This window comes from Neofelis nebulosa, chromosome 2 (genome assembly GCF_028018385.1).
Source record: "Neofelis nebulosa isolate mNeoNeb1 chromosome 2, mNeoNeb1.pri, whole genome shotgun sequence".
Classification (NCBI taxonomy): Eukaryota; Metazoa; Chordata; class Mammalia; order Carnivora; family Felidae; genus Neofelis; species Neofelis nebulosa.
In genome coordinates this window covers 127531224-127552532 of record NC_080783.1, presented here as the reverse complement: position 1 = coordinate 127552532, position 21309 = coordinate 127531224, and the positions used below count along the sequence as shown (strand labels likewise).

Sequence of the window (21309 nt, the reverse complement as noted above, 5' to 3'; positions counted from 1 at the left end):
GTCAAGGGGAGACAAGAGGCCCACAGAAGAGGGTAGGAAGGGCGGAGAGGTAGTGCGCACTACGCGGACTAGCGGGAGGGAGCTGGGCGGTGGAGGGGCAGCCAGCCCACCGGGCAAGGCAGAGCCCCCAAGTCTGGCTTGCAAATGCGGAGGAGCCAGATGGAGTGTGTTCTGACAGCCAGCGGGACTTATCATCTGGAATGTTATAAGTCAACAGCTCTGCTCTGAGAGTGGGAGGGCGAGAGGACACCGGGAGGGAGAGGTGTTGAGCCATGGAAGACAGAGCTCAGCTCGGCAGGGAACAAAGGCGCTGGCCAGTGCCATCTCCCTCTCCCATCCCCCAGCCAAAATCCCAAAGGGAACCAGTTCACCGAACTTGCTTGCACCCTGCAAACATCCAACACTGTGCTTCTATGGATCCATCCCTCCGACTGGTCGGCCTCCCTCCCAGTGCTGCAGGGCCCCTCCTGCAGGGGAGCTGAGCCTGCCCCTCCCACCCCTGTGCACCCCGTGGATCCACCCTGGCTAATACAGCAGATTCCATCAAAGCAGCACCACAAGACTGGCAGTGCGCAAGTAGCCCAGACAGGGGCCACACCACTCCACAGTGAGTGCTGCCCTGGGAGAGGGGAAGATAAGGCACACACCAGTCTGACTGTGGCTCAAGCAGTGGGCTTGGGGCAGACATCGGGTCTGACTGCGGCCCCGCCCACCAACACAAGTTACTCCAGACAGCACAGGAGAAGTGCCCTGCAGTTCCATGCCACCTCAGGGACTATCCAAAATGATGAAACGGAAGAATTCTCCTCAAAAGAAACTCCAGGAAGTAGTGACAGCTAACGAATTGATCAAAAACGATTTAGGCAATATAACAGAACAAGAATTTAGAATAATGTCATAAAATTAATCGCTGGGCTTGAAAAAAGTATAGAGGACAGCAGAGAATCTATTGCTACAGAGATCAAAAGACTAAAAAATAGTCCTGATGAAATAAAATGCTATAAATGAGGTGCCAAATAAAATGGAGGCGACCACAGCTCGGATCGAAGGGGCAGAGGAGAGAATACGTGAATTAGAAGATAAAATTATGGAAAAAGAAGAAGCTGAGAAAAACAGAGATAAAAAAAATCCAGGAGTATGAGGGGAAAATTAGAGAACTAAGTGATGCGATAAAACACAATAATATATGTATAACAGGGATTCCAGAGGAGGAAGAGAGAGAGAAAGGTGCTGAAGGTGTACTTGAAGAAATCATAGCTGAGAACTTCCCTGATCTGGGGAAGGAAAAAGGCATTGAAATCCAAGAGGCACAGAGAACTCCCTTCAGACATAACTTGAATCGATCTTCTGCACGACATATCATAGTGAAACTGGCAAAATACAAGGATAAAGAGAAAATTCTGAAAGCAGCTAGGGATAAACATGCTCTAACATATAAAGGGAGACCGGTAAGACTAGTGACAGACCTATCTACTGAAACCTGGCAGGCCAGAAAAGAATGGCAGGAAATCTTCAATGTGATGAAAAGAAAAAATATGCAGCCAAGAATCCTTTATCCAGCAAGTCTGTCATTCAGAATAGAAGAAAGATAAAGGTCTTCCCAAACAAAAACTGAAGGAATTCATCACCACTAAACCAGCCCTACAAGAGATCTTAAGGGGGACTCTGAGTGAAATGTTGCAAGGACCACAAAGTACCAGAGACATCACTACAAGCATGAAACCTACAGACATCACAATGACTCTAAACCCATATCTTTCTATAATAACACTGAGTGTAAATGGACTAAATGCTCCAACCAAAAGACAGGGTATCAGAATGGATAAAAAAAAAAGACCCACCTACTGGCTGTCTACAAGAGACTCATTTTAGACCTGAGGACACCTACAGATTGAAAGTGAGGGGATGGAGAACTATCTATCATGCTACTGGAAGTCAAAAGAAAGCTGGAGTAGCCATACTTATATCAGACAAGCTAGACATTAAATTAAAGGCTGTAACAAGAGATGAAGAAGGTCATTATATAATAATTACAGGGTCTATCCATCAGGAAGAGCTAACAATTATAAATGTCTATGTGCTGAATACAGGAACCCCCCAAATATATAAAACAATTGATCACAAACATAAGCAACCTTATTGATAGAATGTGGTAATTGCAGGGGACTTTAATACTCCACTTACAGTAATGGATAGATCATCTAGACACAGGATCAATAAAGAAACAAGGGCCCTGAATGATACATTGGAACAGATAGTCTTGACAGATATATTTAGAATTTTGCATCCCAAAGCAACAGAATATACTTTCTTCTCGAGTGCACAGGGAACATTCTCCAAGATAGATCACATACTGGGTCACAAAACAGCCCTTCATAAGTATAAAAGAATTGAGATCATACCATGCACACTTTCAGACCACAATGCTATGAAGCTTGAAATCAACCACAAGAAAAAGTCTGGAAAACCTCCAAAAGCATGGAGGTTAAAGAACACCCTACTAAAGAATGAATGGGTCAACCAGGCAATTAGAGAAGAAATTTTTAAAAAATATGGAAACAAATGGAAATGAAAATACAACAATCCAAACGCTTTGGGATGCAGCAAATGCAGTCCTGAGAGGAAAATACATTGCAATCCAGGCCTATCTCAAGAAACAAGAAAAATCCCAAATACAAAATCTAACAGCACACCTAAAGGAAATAGAAGCAGAACAGCAAAGACAGCCTAAACCCAGCAGAAGAAGAGAAATAATAAAGATCAGAGCAGAAATAAACAATATAGAATCTAAAAAAACTGTAGAGCAGATCAATGAAACCAAGAGTTGGTTTTTTTGAAAAAATAAACAAAATTGATAAACCTCTAGCCAGGCTTCTCAAAAAGAAAAGGGAGATGACCCAAATAGATAAAATCATGAATGAAAATGGAATTATTACAACTAATCCCTCAGAAATATAAGCAATTATCAAGGAATACTATGAAAAATTATATGCCAACAAACTGGACAGCCTGGAAGAAATGGACAAATTCCTAAGTACCCACACCCTTCCAAAACTCAAACAGGAAGAAATAGAAAACTTGAACAGACCCATAACCAGTGAAGAAATTGAATCTGTTATCAAAAATCTCCCAACAAATAAGAGTCCAGGACCAGATGGCTTCCCAGGGGAATTCTACCAGACATTTAAAGCAGAGATAATACCTATCCTTCTCAAGCTGTTTCAAAAAATAGAAAGGGAAGGAAAACTTCCAGACTCATTCTACGAAGCCAGCATTACTTTGATTCCTAAACTAGACAGAGACCCAGCAAAAAAAGAGAACTACAGGCCAATATCCCTGATGAATATGGATGCAAAAATTCTCAATAAGATACTAGCAACTCGAATTCAACAGAATATAAAAAGAATTATTCACCATGATCAAGTGGGATTCATTCCTGGGTTGCAGGTCTGGTTCAACATTTGCAAATCAATCAATGTGATGCATGACATTAATAAAAGAAAAGGTAAGAACCATATGATCATGTCGATTGATGCACAAAAAGCATTTGACAAAATACAGCATCCTTTCTTAATAAAAACCCTCGAGAAAGTCGGGATAGAAGAAACATACTTAAAGATCATAAAAGCCATTTATGAAAAACCCACAGCTAATATCATCCTCAATGGGGAAAAAGTTAGAGCTTTCCCCCTGAGATCAGGAACACGACAGGGATGTCCACTCTCACCGCTGTTCTTTAACATCGTGTTGGAAGTGCTAGCATCAGCAATCGGACAACAAAAGGAAATCAAAAGCATCAAAATTGGCAAAGATGAAGTCAAGCTTTCACTTTTTGCAGATGACATGATATTATACATGGAAAACCCGATAGACTCCACCAAAAGTCTGCTAGAACTGATACATGAATTCAGCAAAGTCGCAGGATAAAAAAATCAATGTACAGCAATCAGTTGCATTCTTTTTTTTTTATTAAAAACATTTTTTTAAATGTTTTATTTATGTTTGAGACAGAGAGAGATAGATCATGAACAGGGGAGGGGCAGAGACAGAGAGAGAGACACAGAATCCGAAACAGGCTCCAGGCTCTGAGCTGTCAGCACAGAGCCTGATGCGGGGCTTGAACTCACAGACCACGAGATCATGACCTGAGCCAAAGTCGGACGCTCAACCGACTAAGCCACACAGGCGCCCCTCAGTTGCATTCTTATACAGTAATAATGAAGCAACAGAAAGACAAATAAAGAAACTGATCCCATTCACAATTGCACCAAGAAGCATAAAACACCTAGGAATAAACCTAACCAAGATGTACAAGATCTGTATGCTGAAAACTATAGAAAGCATATGAAGGAAATTGAAGAAGATATAAAGAAATGGAAAAGCATTCCATGCTCGTGGATTGGAAGAATAAATATTGTTAAAATGTCAATACTACCTACACATTCAATGTAATCCCAATCAAAATTGCACCAGCATTCTTCTCGAAGCTAGAACAAGCAATCCTAAAATTTGTATGGAACCACAAAAGACCCTGAATAGCCAAAGTAATTTTGAAGAAGAAGACCAAAGCGGGAGGCATCACAATACCAGACTTTAGCCTCTACTAAAAAGCTGTAATCATCAAGACAGCATGGTATTGGCACAAAAACAGACACACAGATCAATGGAATAGAATAGAAACCCCAGAATTAGACCCACAAAAATATGGCCAACTAATCTTTGACAAAGCAGGAAAGAATACCCAATGGAAAAAAAGACAGTCTCTTTAACAAATGGTGCTGAGAGAACTGGACAGCAACTTGCAGAAGGATGAAACTAGACCATTTTCTTACACCATTTAGAAAAATAAACTCAAAATGGATAAAGGACCTGAATGTGAGACAGGAAACCATCAAAACCCTAGAGGAGAAAGCAAGAAAAAACCTCTCTGACCTCAGCCACAGTGATTTCTTACTTTACAATCCCCAAAGGCAAGGGAATTAAAAGCAAAAATGAATGATTGGGACCTCATGAAGATAAAAACCTTCTGCACTGCAAAGGAAACAACCAACAAAACTAAAAGGCAACCAACGGAATGGGAAAAGATATTTGCAAATGACATATCGGACAAAGGGCTAGTATCCAAAATCTATAAAGAGCTCACCAAACTCCACACCCAAAAAACAAATAATCTAGTGAAGAAATGGGCAGAAAACATGAATAGACACTTCTCTAAAGAAGACATCTGGATGGCCAACAGGCACATGAAAAGATGCTCAACATCTCTCCTCATTAGGGAAATACAAATCAAAATCACACTCAGATATCACCTCACGCCAGTCAGAGTGGCTAAAATGAACAAATCAGGAGACTATAGATGCTGGAGAGGATGTGGAGAAATGGGAATCCTCTTGCACTGTTGGTGGGAATGCGAACTGGTGCAGCCGGTCTGGAAAACAGTGTGGAGGTTCCTCAAAAAATTAAAAATAGACCTACCCTATGACCCAGAAATAGCAGTTCTAGGAATTTACCCAAGGGATACAGGAGTGCTGACGCATAGGGGCACTTGTACCTCAATGTTTATAGCAGCACTCTCAACAATAGCCAAATTATGGGAAGAGCCTAAATGTCCATCAACTGACAAATGGATAAAGAAATTGTGGTTTATATACACAAAGGAATACTATGTGGCAATGAGAAAGAATGAAATATGGCCTTTTGTAGCAATGTGGATGGAACTGGAGAGTGTTATGCTAAGTGAAATAAGTCATGGAGAGAAAGACAGATACCATATATTTTCACCCTTATGTGGATCCTGAGAGTCTTAACAGAAGACCATGGGGGAGGGGAAGGAAGAAAAAACAGGTTAGAGAGGGAGGGAGCCAAAACATAAGAGACTCTTAAAAACTGAGAACAAACTGAGTGTTGATGGTGGGGGGTGGGTTATGGGCATTGAGGAGGGCACCTGCTGGGTTGAGCACTGGGTGTTGTATGGAAACCAATTTGACAATAAATTTCATATTTAAAAAAATGATTAAAAAATGGAGGAAATATCCTCCATGTAGAGCTGTATTATTTAATAAATTATATAATATTCATAAAAAAGAGAGGGTAAAAGTTTATTCTGGAAAACTTGGGAGGAGGGTATAGGGTAAAGAACTGGGGGATAAGAGTCACTCAATGGTATTTATTGAGCACCTACTAGTGCTAGCTACCATCTAGGTCCTGTGGACACAGAGGTAAACCTTGTTCTTGTGAAGTTAACATTGAAGTCAGGGGAACATTCATTTAAAGAAGTTCTAATCATGTTGAACCTCAAAAAGAAGGGTCTTTACCCCTTAGCTCCCTGGATGTTCACAGTCCCTTTCTACCTAAAAGCTCCCCAGATTTGGAGAGATTAGGAGGGACAAACAGTCGATCACCAAATGGGTGCTGTTATATAACCTTCCCTGGGGCATGCAGTGCCTGCTTGTCATTACATTTACTGGAGAAACTACTCTAGTGACCCTTCCCTAGACAGAAAGATGTCCCAATGTGACTGTGTCTACTTATACTGAGAACTGGCTGGCAGTTTCCCAGCTAAAATTGCCACATAAATCATCACAATAATTATAACAGATAAATTAAATAATGCTTTGTGTCACCAGGCATCTCCATAACACATCTATCTCAAAAGGATTACAGTGAAAATTTAAGAACATAATGTCTAATGCGTTGCTTGGCATGAGGTCACTATTACACACACACACACACACACACACACACACACACACACACGGACACATGCACAGTTCCTTCCTTAGCCACTATGAGAAGTTCATGGCCCCTGCCTCTGAGAGAGAATACAAATCAGGCTCCCTAATCATTCAGCATAGGCCGTCGGCCCCACCTCCTGCACATCTGGTATATACAGCATGTGAATCCCTCTTTAATCAACAACTCAGAATAATGGCATTTCCGACCCTCATCAGATAATTCAACCAGGAATTGATTGCAATGCAGCTCTTGCCAAATGCTTGCGGGGGACAGCAGATATTTGAGAGAAACTGCCTAATGGATACGTTAGCTACTTGCATTCTTCTAAGCTTTTTCTTTGAATTAAGAAATCATCAGAACACTTATCTGGACTGCATTATTGCAGTTCTTCATAAAACCCTTTGAATTAAAATGTGAAGCTCCTTTATCTGCTTTTTAGAGAACATATATTAAAAATATCTGCCTAGCAGGGGACCCAGCTCACAGTAAGTAGGTCCTTCACAAGCATTTGAATATTGAAAGGGTGAATCTGTTTGAACAAGAACTGGGGTCCCCCCCCTTCACTACAGCCAAAAGAGAAAATAACATCCGTTAGGATTTCCTTTTTATTCCTTCTCTCTCTAGGGAACTGCTCTCCATCCTTCACATGTTAGCTGGATATCACCTTCCTTCTGGTGCCGCCCCCCTTTGCAGGCAGGGCTCTAAGTTCTTCCTGCCCTGCTCTGCCTCTATTATAGCCCCTGTCTCATGCTTTTGCAATTATTTTCACTACTGTCTTCTTCTCCCTGGACCGTGAGCCACTTCAGGACACAACTGTGCCTTTTTCATCTTTGTAACCACAGTGTATGGCACAGGCCTGGTCCACAGCAGGTTAATAAATGTTTGAATGTCAAAAGAATAAATAAAGCAATGCAGTGTCCCTCATATAAATACCAACCAAACACTTCTTCCTTGAATTCAGTAACAGGAAAACTTAATATTCTCAATACATTTTTATTGAGTTCCTGCTTTATGCAGAACTCTTTCCTGATGTGACAGAGATCTCTGTTGTCCCTACCACAAAGGAGTCCTACATAAAGTGAGGGAGAAAACATATCTACAGGCCTATTCAAGGTAATCTGGATTCAATGTTCTAATAGCAGTACAGGGAAATGCTCAGGGGAGCCTGGGGATGGAAGAGATTAATTCCAACACGAAGATAGAGGAGGCTTGTTGCTTGAGGTTGACTTTGAATGGACAGAATTTTAACAGACAGATGTGGGGATGGGAAGCAGTCTTTACTTATCTGCGACTCTGAGATTTCTGAGTGCATGAACTGTGTTTTCATCTTTGTATCTACAAATGCCTCCAATGGACCTGGAATATAGTAACTTTTCAGTAGATACATGTTGAAAATCGAGTTTATGAGTCTAGAGGTAAATGAAAGACTGGAAAGGATGGTTGAAACCAAACTGGTAAGGACATCGTTCTGTTTGTTATGAGTAGACATAGAATGGTCTTGAGTTGGGGAGGTATGTGATCAGATCACGTTATCTGTAAAGGATGAATTAGAGGGGAAAGACATTGGAGACCAGGAAAGCAGCTAGAGGATACTTAAAAGTCAATGAAAAAGTAGATTAAGCAGTGGATGTGGAAGGCACAAGGAAGGGGTGGGGGTCTCTAAGTTGTTTTTTTGTGAAACTTCTCTATTTTAATTTTTTTTTTTTTACAAGAGAATAAATAGTTCTCTTGATGACTGCAGACATGCAAAGCTGCCTGGTAGTATTCACAAACATCCCAGTAATGGCGGTTCTCCTGATTGGTGTGCAGTCTTCAATAATCATAAAGAGTTACTTGGATGAAACTGCTGTTGAACCAGCAAGACTGCATTTATGCATCCATCATTTTCAGGACTGTTGGCAACCCAGGCATATTTTCCCCAAAGAACCTTGCTTCCTTGTGTCACAATGTCCAAATCACTCACATTCACCTCAGTGACTGGACCTTTGGTAATAACACCCAAAATTGTAAGTGGGAAAGAGGGATTTCTTCTTTACAACAAGAATTGGCAGGCAAAAGGTGGCTTCCAGTTCAGGTTGTATCATGGGTCTTTTTGAAACGTAAGCCCCTGGGCCTAATGAATCTTTCATATTTAGGTGGTTTCCAAGGAAAGCCATCTCCAATAAAGCGGTCTTTAGTAGCCATCCTCTTCCGTGCTTTTTTTCTTTCTCTTTCCTGTTCAAATAACTTTTAACACCTCTGTTTCTCCCTGGTCATGAACTCTGGGTAGAGGGACTTCCCATTTTTCTACTTTCTCTTTCCATTTTTTGTTTAATCTTTTAAAATTTTTTTTTAATGTTATGTGTTTATTTATTTATTTGGAGAAAGAGACATAGTGCAAGTGGGAAAGGAGCAGAGAAAGAGGGAGACACAGAGTCCAAAGCAGGCTCCAGGCTCTGAGCTGTCAGCACAGAGCCCAATGCGGGGCTCGAACTCACAAACTGTGAGATCATGTCTTGAGCCAAAGTTGGACACTTAACTGACTGAGCCACCCAGGTGCCCCATTTTCTTGTTTAATCTTATTGGAAAGCACTTCATCTTGGACTGTGCCTCCCTCTCCAGAAGATACACAGGTACTGCTTCTTTTGAAGTCTTTTCATCATTCTTTTGTTTAGGGTTTCCCTCTTCATGTATCCTGAGTCTTTTTCATTTGTGTTTCCTTGGCATGGTGCTGTTTATGGCAAAGCTTGGTTTTTCGACGAATCATCTTTTTTGCCTTGTTTAAACATTCATGAGCTTTTTCGACCTTCTTTCTGTATCTTCTTCTCATGATAATCCAAATAATATCCATAGATTTATGGTGTAACTCAATATATTTGTTGTATGGCATGGTGACAGGTGCGAGACTCCCAAGTACAGCTGCCAGGCCAGGAAGAAGCTCTCAATTTTCAGGTGTCAGAGACCCAGGAGCTGACTCCACACAGCCAACGGCAGGAAAGGGCAGGATCTTTTGGTTTTAAGTTGACACTTCTGCTTACTTCTCTTAAAAAAAAAATCACTGAAGCTCTAAGAAGGACTAGAATAAAATATGCATTCCATCACTGGTGAAACTTGGAAAACATACATAATCCCAAACCTCAATATATAAAGACAAAAACTACATGGGATGTTGGGAACTGATGTAACAGAGCAGAGAAAGCTTAAAATGAATACAGTTAAGTGTCTTTGGATGGGTGTATTAGTGAGAAGCAATTCTATTCACTTTGAAAACCCAAAAAAGATGAAAATCCCAAGAGTACCAGGTGCATGAAAGTGTGCCATAAGCGAACGGGGGAATAGGTTGGAAGTCTGTAAAAGGATCAGTTAGACCTCCAGACCCCAACTCTGCCCATCCAGGTGACTATCCCTCTCTCACTTTGGTGGGAAAGAAGAGATTTATTCTTTTTTAAAAAATTTTTTAATGTTTATTTACTTTTGAAAGAGAGACAGACAGAGCACAAGTAGGGGAGGGCAGAGAGAGAGGGAGACACTGAATCTGAAGCAGGCTCCAGGCTCTGAGTGGTCAGCACAGAGCCTGATGTAGGACTCGAACTCACAAACTCTGAGATCATGACCTGATCAAAAGTCAGAGGCTTAACCGACCGAGCCACCCAAGCACCCCGGAAGAGATTTATTCTTGAGAACAACTGAACCAGAGCGCCTCTGAATTCAGAGATACCAGGCATAGCAGAAGGCTTGGCTGAGGTGGTCAACTGAAAAGACAGGAAATACGTGAGAGGCTGCATCCTGAATAGTGAGACACACAGTCCCCTACCCTACCCCCTAGATACCAGCTGCCACACTTACACCCTCATGAGAGGAGAGTGGATTGTCCTTCTCTGGAGAATCTCAAATTGCCCCAGCAGAAGGAGGAGGAAAAGAGACAGACACACACACATGCATACACACACACGTATATTTCCCCAAGGAAAAAACATCCAGTCCATAGGTTGAACTCCAGCAGTCATTAAGCCTTGCTTAATCACAGAAGACTTCCCATCAGTCTTCCAATCATTTTAGTCTTAAAAATGAACAGAAGTTAAGTGGTCTAGATTTTCAGAAATGTCTACAGCATAAAAATCAGAGAGAAAAGAAAAAAACAAGGAGCAGAAGAAAACGAACTTTAAAGAAAGCAATAATTAGCATCCTCAGAGAAACAAGGATGCTATAAAAAAGAAACAGTAAGAAAATAAGAAAAAGCTCTTGCAAATTAGCAATATAACTAAAATTAAAAATTAAAAAGGATTGGAAGATTAAGTTGGAAAAATCCCACTGAAAGTAGGACACAGAGATAAAGATATGAATAATAATAATATAAAAAAGACAGGGAAATTGGAGGATTCTACCTCTGATAGCAAACCAGCAGAGTTGTAGAAAGACAGAACAGAGGAAATGGATAAAACAAAGACATAATTTGATGATATTTTGGAAAACCAAAGTACAAAAGTATCTAGATTAAAAGTCCAAAAAGTGTTCCTCCCCAAACAAATCTTTTAAAAGGCTGCACCAAGACACATCCTCATGAAATTTCAATATACCAGGGGTAAAGAATTAATAGAAAAATATTCCAGACAAAAAACCAGGTTATATACAGAAGTTTAGAATTAGAAGCTCCCCTGAAAGCTAGAGGACAGGGGAGAACTACATTCAGTATTATGAAGAAAAATTATTTCCACTCTAGGAATATACAGTTAGTCAAACTATCATGATGTGTGACGTTAGAATAAAGATATTTCAGAATTACAAAAATCTCAACAAACCTAACTCCATTGTATCATGTCTACAGAAACTACTAGGCAATATGCTCTACCAAACGAGGAAAGAGGAAGCATGAGGTCCAAGAAGGAAAGAAGTGAAAGGAATGCCCAGGTTAGTGAATAGAAGTCTCAGGACAAGAGCTGTGTAGCTGACCTAAACAGTAAACAGTTTATAGAACAGGGAGATTTAAAGTTCAGAAGACAACTCTCTGGTGGAGGGGGTGAGGGGCAGGAGAGAGAGAGTGTGTGTGTGTGTAAATGATACCAAACTGCATTTGAGAAGTTGCTGGAAGAAACGGGGAGATTGAGCCAGTCATTAGTAGACTGAATACTAAGAAAATGGGGGAAAAATGAAGGCAACTATGAACCATGTGAAAACTAAAGTTGAACAAGGAAATGGGAAAAAAAGAAGGCAACTATGAATCATATGAAAAACCAAAGCTGAACAAGGAAGCAGCCATAACAGTATACTATGTGACCCAGCAGTAAATAGCTTTTACATGGTTCTAATTAGGGAGCTATGGAATACTGATTGAAATGAAATTGTGAGATAACTACACAGATAAAAAGATAAAAGAGGAGAAATCATATAGCGTGGTTGGGGGAGTCTGAGAGAGCTAAGTAATCATTCATTGTCAGAGGACCTCAATACATAATAACTGGTATTCAAGAATCAAGAAAAACAGTACAATCTTATTATTTAGAGTCATAAAAGTAAATGCTGGAAGAAATGACTAAAAGACGACTGGTTACAACTTGAATAGACTACTATATATGGTGGTTATGCATTTCACAACTCACAGTGTTTAAATGGTACCCCCAAGGGGCGCCTGGGTGGCGCAGTCGGTTAAGCGTCCGACTTCAGCCAGGTCACGATCTCGCGGTCCGTGAGTTCGAGCCCCGCGTCAGGCTCTGGGCTGATGGCTCGGAGCCTGGAGCCTGTTTCCGATTCTGTGTCTCCCTCTCTCTCTGCCCCTCCCCCGTTCATGCTCTGTCTCTCTCTGTCCCAAAATAAATAAAAAACGTTGAAAAAAAAAAAAATAAATGGTACCCCCAAAGTTGAGTTTTGCACAACCAGCACAGCCTTATGCTGCAGTTCTGCCTCTTAGGAGAGGACCAAGCACTGGGGCAGGTTGATGTGAGAAGGGGAGTGCTCTATAGAGTTAGAAACATCTTAGCCATATTTGCCTTTTATTTTTTATTTATTTTTTTTTAATATATGAAATTGATTGTCAAATTGGTTTCCATACAACACCCAGTGCTCATCCCAAAAGGTGCCCTCCTCAATACCCATCACCCACCCTCCCCTCCCTCTCACCCCCCATCAACCCTCAGTTTGTTCTCAGTCTCTTATGCTTTGGCTCTCCATATTTGCCTTTTAAAATTATGTGTTTGCGGGGCTCCTGGGTGGCTCAGTCAGTTAAGCGTCTGACTTCGGCTCAGGTCATGATCTCACTGTCTGTGAGTTTGAACCCTGCGTTGAGCTCTGTGTTTACAACTCAGAGCCTGGAGCCTGCTTTGGATTCTGGGTCTCCTCCCTCTCTCTCTGCTCCTCCCCTACTCGCACTCTGTCTCTCTCTCTCTCCAAGATAAATAAATGTTAAAAAAAATTGTTTTTAAATAAATAAAATCATGTGTTTGATTTTTTAAAAGCTAAAATAAAAAAGAGAGGAGAGTACAGATTTGAGACATACTTCTGAAATAGCTCATTGGGATTTGGCAGCCTCTGAGGGATACACAAACGAAGGGGAGACAGTAAAGATTGTGGAGAATAATCAGTTAAATAGGGAGGAGAGAAAAGAAAGGAACTTAGTGTCATAGACATCAGAGGAAAGAGTTACCAGAGGAGGGAATGGCCAACAGCGCCACATGCTGGTGAGGGGAAATTACGGGCTTTGGCATCAGAAGTCCTGGGCAGGAGTCTCATCAATCAGCTCCACCCCAGTCCAAGTGGCTATTTCCCCCACTTATGAGGTATGAGGTGCTTTGAGGATACCAACCTCACATCACCCTTTTTGCTGCTGCTTTGATGAAATACAGAGTGACAAGAAGGCTGGAGTAAGAAATCCTTTCAAGCCCCCAGTTTTGCATCTTGGCAATACCCTCCTTGAACTAATCAAAGTATTACCTGGGGAAAAGGGCAGCGCTGTTGAAAATCAATTTTACTTTCAAAGTTATATTAATTATTTCCAAGGCCCTGGGGAAGAAGTTTTCCTTTTAAATTTGACCCTTCCTTAATGTTGGGATTTCTGAGGCTCCTGGAGAATCCCCTGGAAACTCTCGGGCCCTGAGGAGTAGCTACAAGGGACCAGGCAGCCAAAATCTCCTTCCCGCTAAAGGACTCCAGCGGCAAGATGAGCATCCCCTCCCCCACCCCTCCCCCAGGACCAGACACAGAACAGGGGCATGAGAGTGGTACTATCTCAACCCAGTCCCGGCCTGGTTTTCGGAGAAGAGACTGGATCTGGAGCCTGGAGGCACTAAGCCTGGAGCCCGAACCCACGAAGGAGCGAGAAATATCTGGGAGGAGGAAGAATCTGGAGTGGAGTGCTGTTCCAAGGTCACCAGAATCCCTATCCTCTTCGCAGGCCCCCTTACAGTGACCAGACCCTATAAAGCCACACGGGGCTGTTAAGGAAGTCGCGACCTGACTGGATTCTGGGATCCGTCAGCCCCAAGGGAACGCCCCCTACTTCATTTCCTGTTTGGCTTCATAGAATTCAAGACCAACATAAAAAAAAGAAAGAAAGAAAACCGTTTCAGAGAGCATACTCTATGCCAGGGATTATTTTCGGCACTTTATTTACATGAACTTTTGTACGGATGAGGAAAATAAGGTGCAAAGAGGTTAAACAACTTGTCTAATGGTACAGACAGGCCAAATATTAGAGGCAGGGCCCCCGGAACACTAGACTCTTCAGCATGTCCCCAGGATCCTCAGCCACCAGTTCAGTAGAGGCTCCTCCCCTCCTCAAAAACCTGCAGTGACTCCCACTGACTTTTGAGTATCCAAGGTTCTTCACCATACTTTCCTACCTTTCTAATGTCATCCACACTATATCTAGCTATACCCCAGATGTACCTGCTACACGGAGCTTGTCACTCTTCTGAACGGCCCTGGAATCTCACACCTTTGGGTTTTGGCTAATGCCATTCTTTCATCCTACAGTGAAAAGTAGGAGAGTGATGGCAAATAGATGGAATGTGGAATTAAATTGATCTATATCTGTCTAGTCTCTTTCCAGCTGTAACAGAGTGCTAGCTGTCTTCTGAATATCCACTCTCCTTATATTTAGAAATAACAGAACTTGACTTTTGGATGGACACATTATTATGTAAAAGACTGTGTGATCATGTGACTATCTTTTAGCCAATGATAGCTAGGTGAAAATGTGCAGAGTTAGAAATAGTTAGAAATAGTTGTCCCTTCTTCCTCCTTTCTGCTCTTTGGAGTGTAGGTGTGATATCTGGAACTCCAGCAGCCATCTTGCACCACATACCAGAGATGATGGAGCAGAGAGCCTAAAAAGTCCTAGGCCTATGGTGACCATGTAATGGTCATGTCAGCCCTGAGTTACCTGCGTTTGGACTTCTATCTCATTTAAGCTTCCATATTTCAGGTGTTTGTTATTGGTAGTTCATCCTAACCTTATGATATACTAGCTTGCAACACTGGGGATATTCCTTACCTTTCTTGGTCTAAACCTCAGCAGTGAAACGGAGAGAATTATACCACTTGGTAATGGTCGAAAATAAATGACATAACATGAAAAAATGCTATATGTGCTGGCAAGCTGGGGAGAGATAATTTTTGAGAAGGGGAGCATTTCAGGGTTGAGAAAGTCATGCCACACCTGTTCCTACCTACTTCCCTGAGTCAAGCCCTCTGAGTTATACTTCACCCAGTCCCTGGGTGGCTTCATACTTGAGTAAGGAGGCAGTGGACCAGGTGGCCTTTGGGGCCCATCCAAAATTTAAATGAAGAAGAAGTCTCTCTACATTGACTGTTGTCCATGTTCATGGACAGTCCTGGTGGATTAGGGCTCCCTTTCTCTAGATACCACTTGAAGACCATGCCATTTCTCTTTACAAACATTCCAGCCACCATACATCTGTATACATTGTCTCTCTTTCTCCTCCTCTGCTTCTCTCTCTCCCTTTCTCTTTGTCTTCTCTTTGCCCCTATCTCTGCTGCTCTCTCCCTGTGGGACTGAGAGGGATGTAAGAGACAGTCAAGAAACGAAGCAGAGCAAGGCTCTGTGGGATGGTGCGCTGAAGAACTTCTAAATAGGCTAAACCTGAACCCCAAACACACCTCTTTTGGGGTTTAACCACAGCAGATCACTTGCTCGTTTTAAAGGTTCCAAGCACTTTCAACCAATGTCTCATGACAGCTTCTTCCTTTGACTGAAGTGCCCCCTTTTCTTGGTTTGCTTGACAAACTTCTGCTCTTTCCTTAAAGATTCAGCTTAAATGTCACCTTCTCTAAGAAGCATTTTTCTGGCCCAGTTAGACAATAAACCATATGGAGGCAAGATTGGCATCTTGTCATGAAAGCGAATAGCCTTCCTAGATGTGTGTCTGAAGAGAAGTCTGCTCTAAGTTAGCTAGAAGATGAGCCAAGGGAACATCTGTAGGGATGGCCACAACGCCCCCATGTTAACAAGAAGCCATCTGGGGTCCCAGTGAGTTGCCAACTGAACGATCATGGACTCGGTGCCATTGAGCATGGCCATGATAAATTTAGCAGAGAGGAAGAAAAATAAAGCAGGTGAAACTCTGGCCCTAGCCTTAACAATTCTCAACAGGACATTCAGAGAACCTTTAACGTCACTCAGTGTGCCCTTCTTGATGCGTCCTTCAAGAAAAACTGATTACAGTGGTTCTCCCTTACCCGCGGGCATATGTCCCAAGACCCCTCGTGGGTGCCTGAACCTGCAGGTGGTACCAAACCCTACATACACTGTGTTTTTTCTTATATTTACATACCTGTGATAAAGTTTAATGTATAAATTAGGCACAATAAGAAATCACCCACAAGAAAATGGAACAATTATAACAATATACTGTAATGAAAGTTGTGTGAATGTGGTCTCTCTCTCTTTCTAAAAGTATCTTATTGTCCTGTACTCACCCTTCTTCTCGTGATGATGTGAGATGGAAAATGCCTGCATGATGAGATGAAGTGAGGTAGGATGACGTAGGTGTTGTGATGTGATGTTAAGCTACTACTGGCCCTCTGATGTGTAGTCAGAGGAGGAGGATGTGCTTCCTGACTGCAGTTCACTGCAGGTAGCTGAAACTGTGGAAAGCAAAACCGCAGGCAAAGGGGGGGGGATCTCCTGTAAAACATATGTGCCTCGGGAGCTGAAGAATTAATTTGTTAAGCAGTCGCAGCTAAATGCCCGAGGATGGCTGCACAAACCAGTGACTTTGGTTGTAGCACAGGTGACCTTCTTTTAGCCTTTAATTAGATGTCCGAGATCATCATCTATAAAAGATATGCCTAACTCATGATATTAATGCCATTTAAAATGTCTTCATTGTGGTAAAAACCTGCATAATATAAAATGTACCACCTTCGCCATTTTCAAGTGTTGGTTTCTGTAGTGTTAAGTACATTCACGCTGTTGTGCAAACATCACCACTCTCCATCTCCAGAACTCTTTTTATCTTGCAAACCTGAAATCTATACCCATTAAATAATAACTTCCCATTCCCTGCTCCCCCCAGCCCCTGGCAACTGCCGTTCTACTTTTTGTCTCTATGAATCTGATCACCTGATGCCCCATACAAGTGGTAGCACACAGTGTTTGTCCTTTTGAGACTGCCTTATTTCACTTGGCATAATGCCCTCAAGATTCATACATATTGTAGCATGTGTCAGAATTTTTAAGACTGAGGGGCGCCTGGGTGGCGCAGTCGGTTAAGCGTCCGACTTCAGCCAGGTCACGATCTCGCGGTCCGTGAGTTCGAGCCCCGCGTCAGGCTCTGGGCTGATGGCTCAGAGCCTGGAGCCTGTTTCCGATTCTGTGTCTCCCTCTCTCTCTGCCCCTTCCCCGTTCATGCTCTGTCTCTCTCTGTCCCAAAAATAAATAAAAAACGTTGAAAAAAAAAAAAAGAATTTTTAAGACTGAGTAATATTCCCTCATCTATGTATACCACATTTTGTTTCTCCACTCATCCTTTGATGGACACTTGGGTTGCTTCTATGTTTCAGCTTATTGTGATTAATGTTGTTATGAACATGGCGTACCAGTAACTTTCAGGCTCTGCTTTCGATTTTTCTAGAATATACGCCCAGAAGTGGAATTTCTAGATCATATGGTAATTCTAATTACCCCACCAACATAGCACAGGGCTTGAATTTCTTCAAATCCTCGCCAACATTTGTTCGCCCTTCCTCCCTCCCTTTCTCTGTTCCTCCCTTCTTCCCTTCCTTCCTCCCTCCCTCCCTCTGTTCCTTCCGTCCTTCCTTCCTTCTGTCCTTCCTTCCTTCTTTCCTTCCTTTTCTCCCTCCCTTCCTCCCTCCCTTCTTTCTTTCCTTCCTTCCTTCCTTCCTTCCTTTTTCCCTCCCTCCCCCCCTCCCTTCCTTCCTTTCATTTTGATAGCAGTCATCCTAATAGGTATGAGGTAGTATGATTTTGATTTGCATTTCCCTAGAAACTAGTGATGTTGGGCATCTTTTTGACATTGTAACATATATAAGAAAGCATTATCTTTCTATTTTCTTTGTTGTAAATAGGGATGTGTGGGTATCATGCCAGTGTTATCAAATCGTTGGTATGCAATATTTTAAAAGCCCAAAATGCATTTCAGCTTATCTGACTCCATTTGGATGATGCTATTAGATCTATCAAAATCACATTCTAACTCCTCCAACTCTTAGAGAAGTGAAAGGCTTGTTTTGCAAAAGCATCAATAACCAGGGTCAATGTCAAGATCATGTAACTTTTCTCATAACCAATTCCTGTCCAAGGAAGATATAAGAGGCACACTTAGATGCTCTTCTGTGGCTTTGAGTTTTTTCTTTTTGTTTTTGTTTTTTGTGGTTTTTTTTTTTTTTGGCAAAGAGAAGTCTAAGATAAATTCATTTGAAAAATTCCTGGATGGCCTTTTGAGATTTCTGCTTTACATATTTTTTTCCCTGTCAAGCAAGGCACCAGGAGGGTAAGTACTATATTTGCTAGAACACAGTGTGAATAAAATAGTTTTAAGGTAATGGCAACCTATTCAGAGCAGATCAGAGAAGAAACCTCTCCTCTGAGGCATCCAAGTTTTAAAAGATTCTTTGACAGTAATAGCTCAAATGGAGCTAGAAAAAACACCTGGTGCATTTGTTGCCAGTCCCCTGACCTCCCCAGCACAATCATAAGTACAGAGGGGCAACAAGGGAAGCTATGTAAAGATAAGTGAGGGGTAACATGTATACTTTTTACTCAGACAAGAGCAAACAAACAAACAAAAAAGGCTTAATCACAATATACACTATTGATAGAAATATACGTTCCCCTGAGATTTATTCCACGATCTACCATTTAGTACTGCTGTCTTTAAAGGAAAGTAAGTTTGGCAAGGATTTTTGTTTGTTCGTTTTAGATTAATAAGTCTATCTCTGAAAGAACTGTCCATGGGAATCCATTCATTCTCTAAAAACTTGAAATATGGACTTTCTGGAATCACTGCCGATCCTGGTGTTTAGGTCTCTTGAGATGCTATTTGAGCTGGGGAATAAATTACGTATTATCATCAGTAGAAGTCTGTTTGAGTAGATGGGGCAGTATCAACAGGAAGACAGAGGATCTGTATCTTTCCAGGGACATGAATCAAGGCCAGATGAAAGGAATTCTGTTCACCATGCTGCGGAGCACAGCTTGACTGAGATAAGGGTGGCTCATCCATGATCACTCCTATCAAAAACTCCCCCCCCCCCTTTTTCTTGACAGTCACAAAAATTAAATGGCCCACACCCATGAAAAAAAGAGTGTTCTAAGATGAAAGGTTCGTACAGGCATGTTATTTTGTGGGCAAGAAGGGGTTGGCCTTCGAAAGCATGCTTTAGACTACACTCTGGATCCACTGGGGGAGTCCATACACTAAAAATACAGCATCTGCCCTTTTCAGTATCCCTTGAGTGGTTCCAATTGCTCTACTTGACTCAAGCATTTAAAATCCTTCAGCAAAGGACTTTAAAGCCCTCAGAAAACCTAATATACCAGAGGGCTTCCCAGAGGACCTCAATTGGCCACGTTGCAAATGAGGACTTTTAGTTCATAAGGAGCAACACACACATACGTTACCACCACTGCTGCCACCACCCTAGCCTTCCTATAAAGTAGTACAGCACAGGGATGGGGGTGTCCACAGGGCAAATACTTAGCAGTCAGAGCCAGAGGTTGACATTCTGGCCACACTGCCTCTTAGCTGTGTCTCTGGGCATGTTCCTAAAACTCTGTAAACCTCAATTCCCTCATCTGTAAAATGGCAATAGAAAGGATATATGTTAACTAGTCTTCTTATGAAGATTAAATGTGATTATTCATATAAAGCATCTAGAACTAGGACTGGTACACGCTAAATTTCTAATAATTGTTACCTGTTATTATCATTATCAATTTATTATTATATGATTTACCTCTTTCTCCCAGTAAGCAATCATAGCCCACATCTGCCTGGCCCTATTCCTTTGGTCTAAGGTAGAGTCTTTCCAACCAGTTCCTGGAAATGGGGTATCCTCAGGGTGCCAACATGGTCCCCTGAGTCAAGGTAAGACTTCCTGGGGACCCAGCCAAGGAGAAATTCCTCGGGAACTTCCTAGAGTGAGAAGCTGAGATTCTTGCAAAGCTATGAGATTCATAGCTGGGAAGTGTCTCTCCCTAAAACTATGAGGGCAGCCCCTCAGTCAGGTTGAGCAGTAATGGTCTCAGACCAGAGGAGGATTTACAATGAAGTTATAAAATTTAGCTATGGGGCCTCTCACTTACATAGGACCCTTCCAAGGTCCTGGGAAATGCCTGCTAATTTTACGCTAATAATTTTTTATTATTTTTCTGAAAGGGGTCCCCCAAATTATAAAATCTTTAGGCTTTACCAAACCTGAATCCACCCTACATAGGACTTATTAAGGGAAGACAACACATTTTTGAGGGGACCTATCAATGGATCCAACATAACCCGGATAAAAGCCATTTATAAGAGAAGTTGGGGTGCTGGTATTTTGGCCTAAGCCTATGGTTCTCCACTTTGGAGGGGCAGAATGTAAACATGTCAGAATGACCAGATTTGCTTTCTCAAATTACATACAGTTGGTGGGGAGGGGGCTTCTCAAGTTTTCTCTCCAGATAATTTTCATACACTGACAAGTTGGCTGGCCATCAGTGGACTGGATTGGCGGGGGCTACCTCCCTAGGATATGGGAACCTGGATGGATGCTGTAGTACACACTCAGATCCCCCACCACACCCCACCCCACCCCAGGATCTTCACCTGTTGACAGTACAAACCAAGTCCCCCCACTCCCAGCATTTCCCTCATGAGAAGAAACTTCCTGCCCAAGATTTCACCTCCAGGTACACACGGAGTTCCAGTGAATGAAGGCTCAGTCCCCACACTCAACTGCATTCTAGTTCAACTTCTCTTTCTCTCCTCTGTCCTGCTCTGACTGCCCTCCCCCATAACCCCCCTGAATGCAAATCTTTGCCTCAGAGTCTGTTTCCCAGGGAACCTGACCCATGACAGACCTCAACCTCATTTGCCTCCCCTGCACCCTTCCCAACACCCCTTACACAGCATCCGAGAA

At 42.1% G+C, this 21309-nt stretch overlaps 1 pseudogene; it reads right to left on the bottom strand.

Annotated features, from left to right (window-relative positions):
* Positions 1-7905: 7905 nt before the first annotated feature.
* LOC131493306 (ribosome biogenesis protein NSA2 homolog) lies at positions 7906-9604 on the bottom strand (annotated as a pseudogene).
* Positions 9605-21309: the final 11705 nt, after the last annotated feature.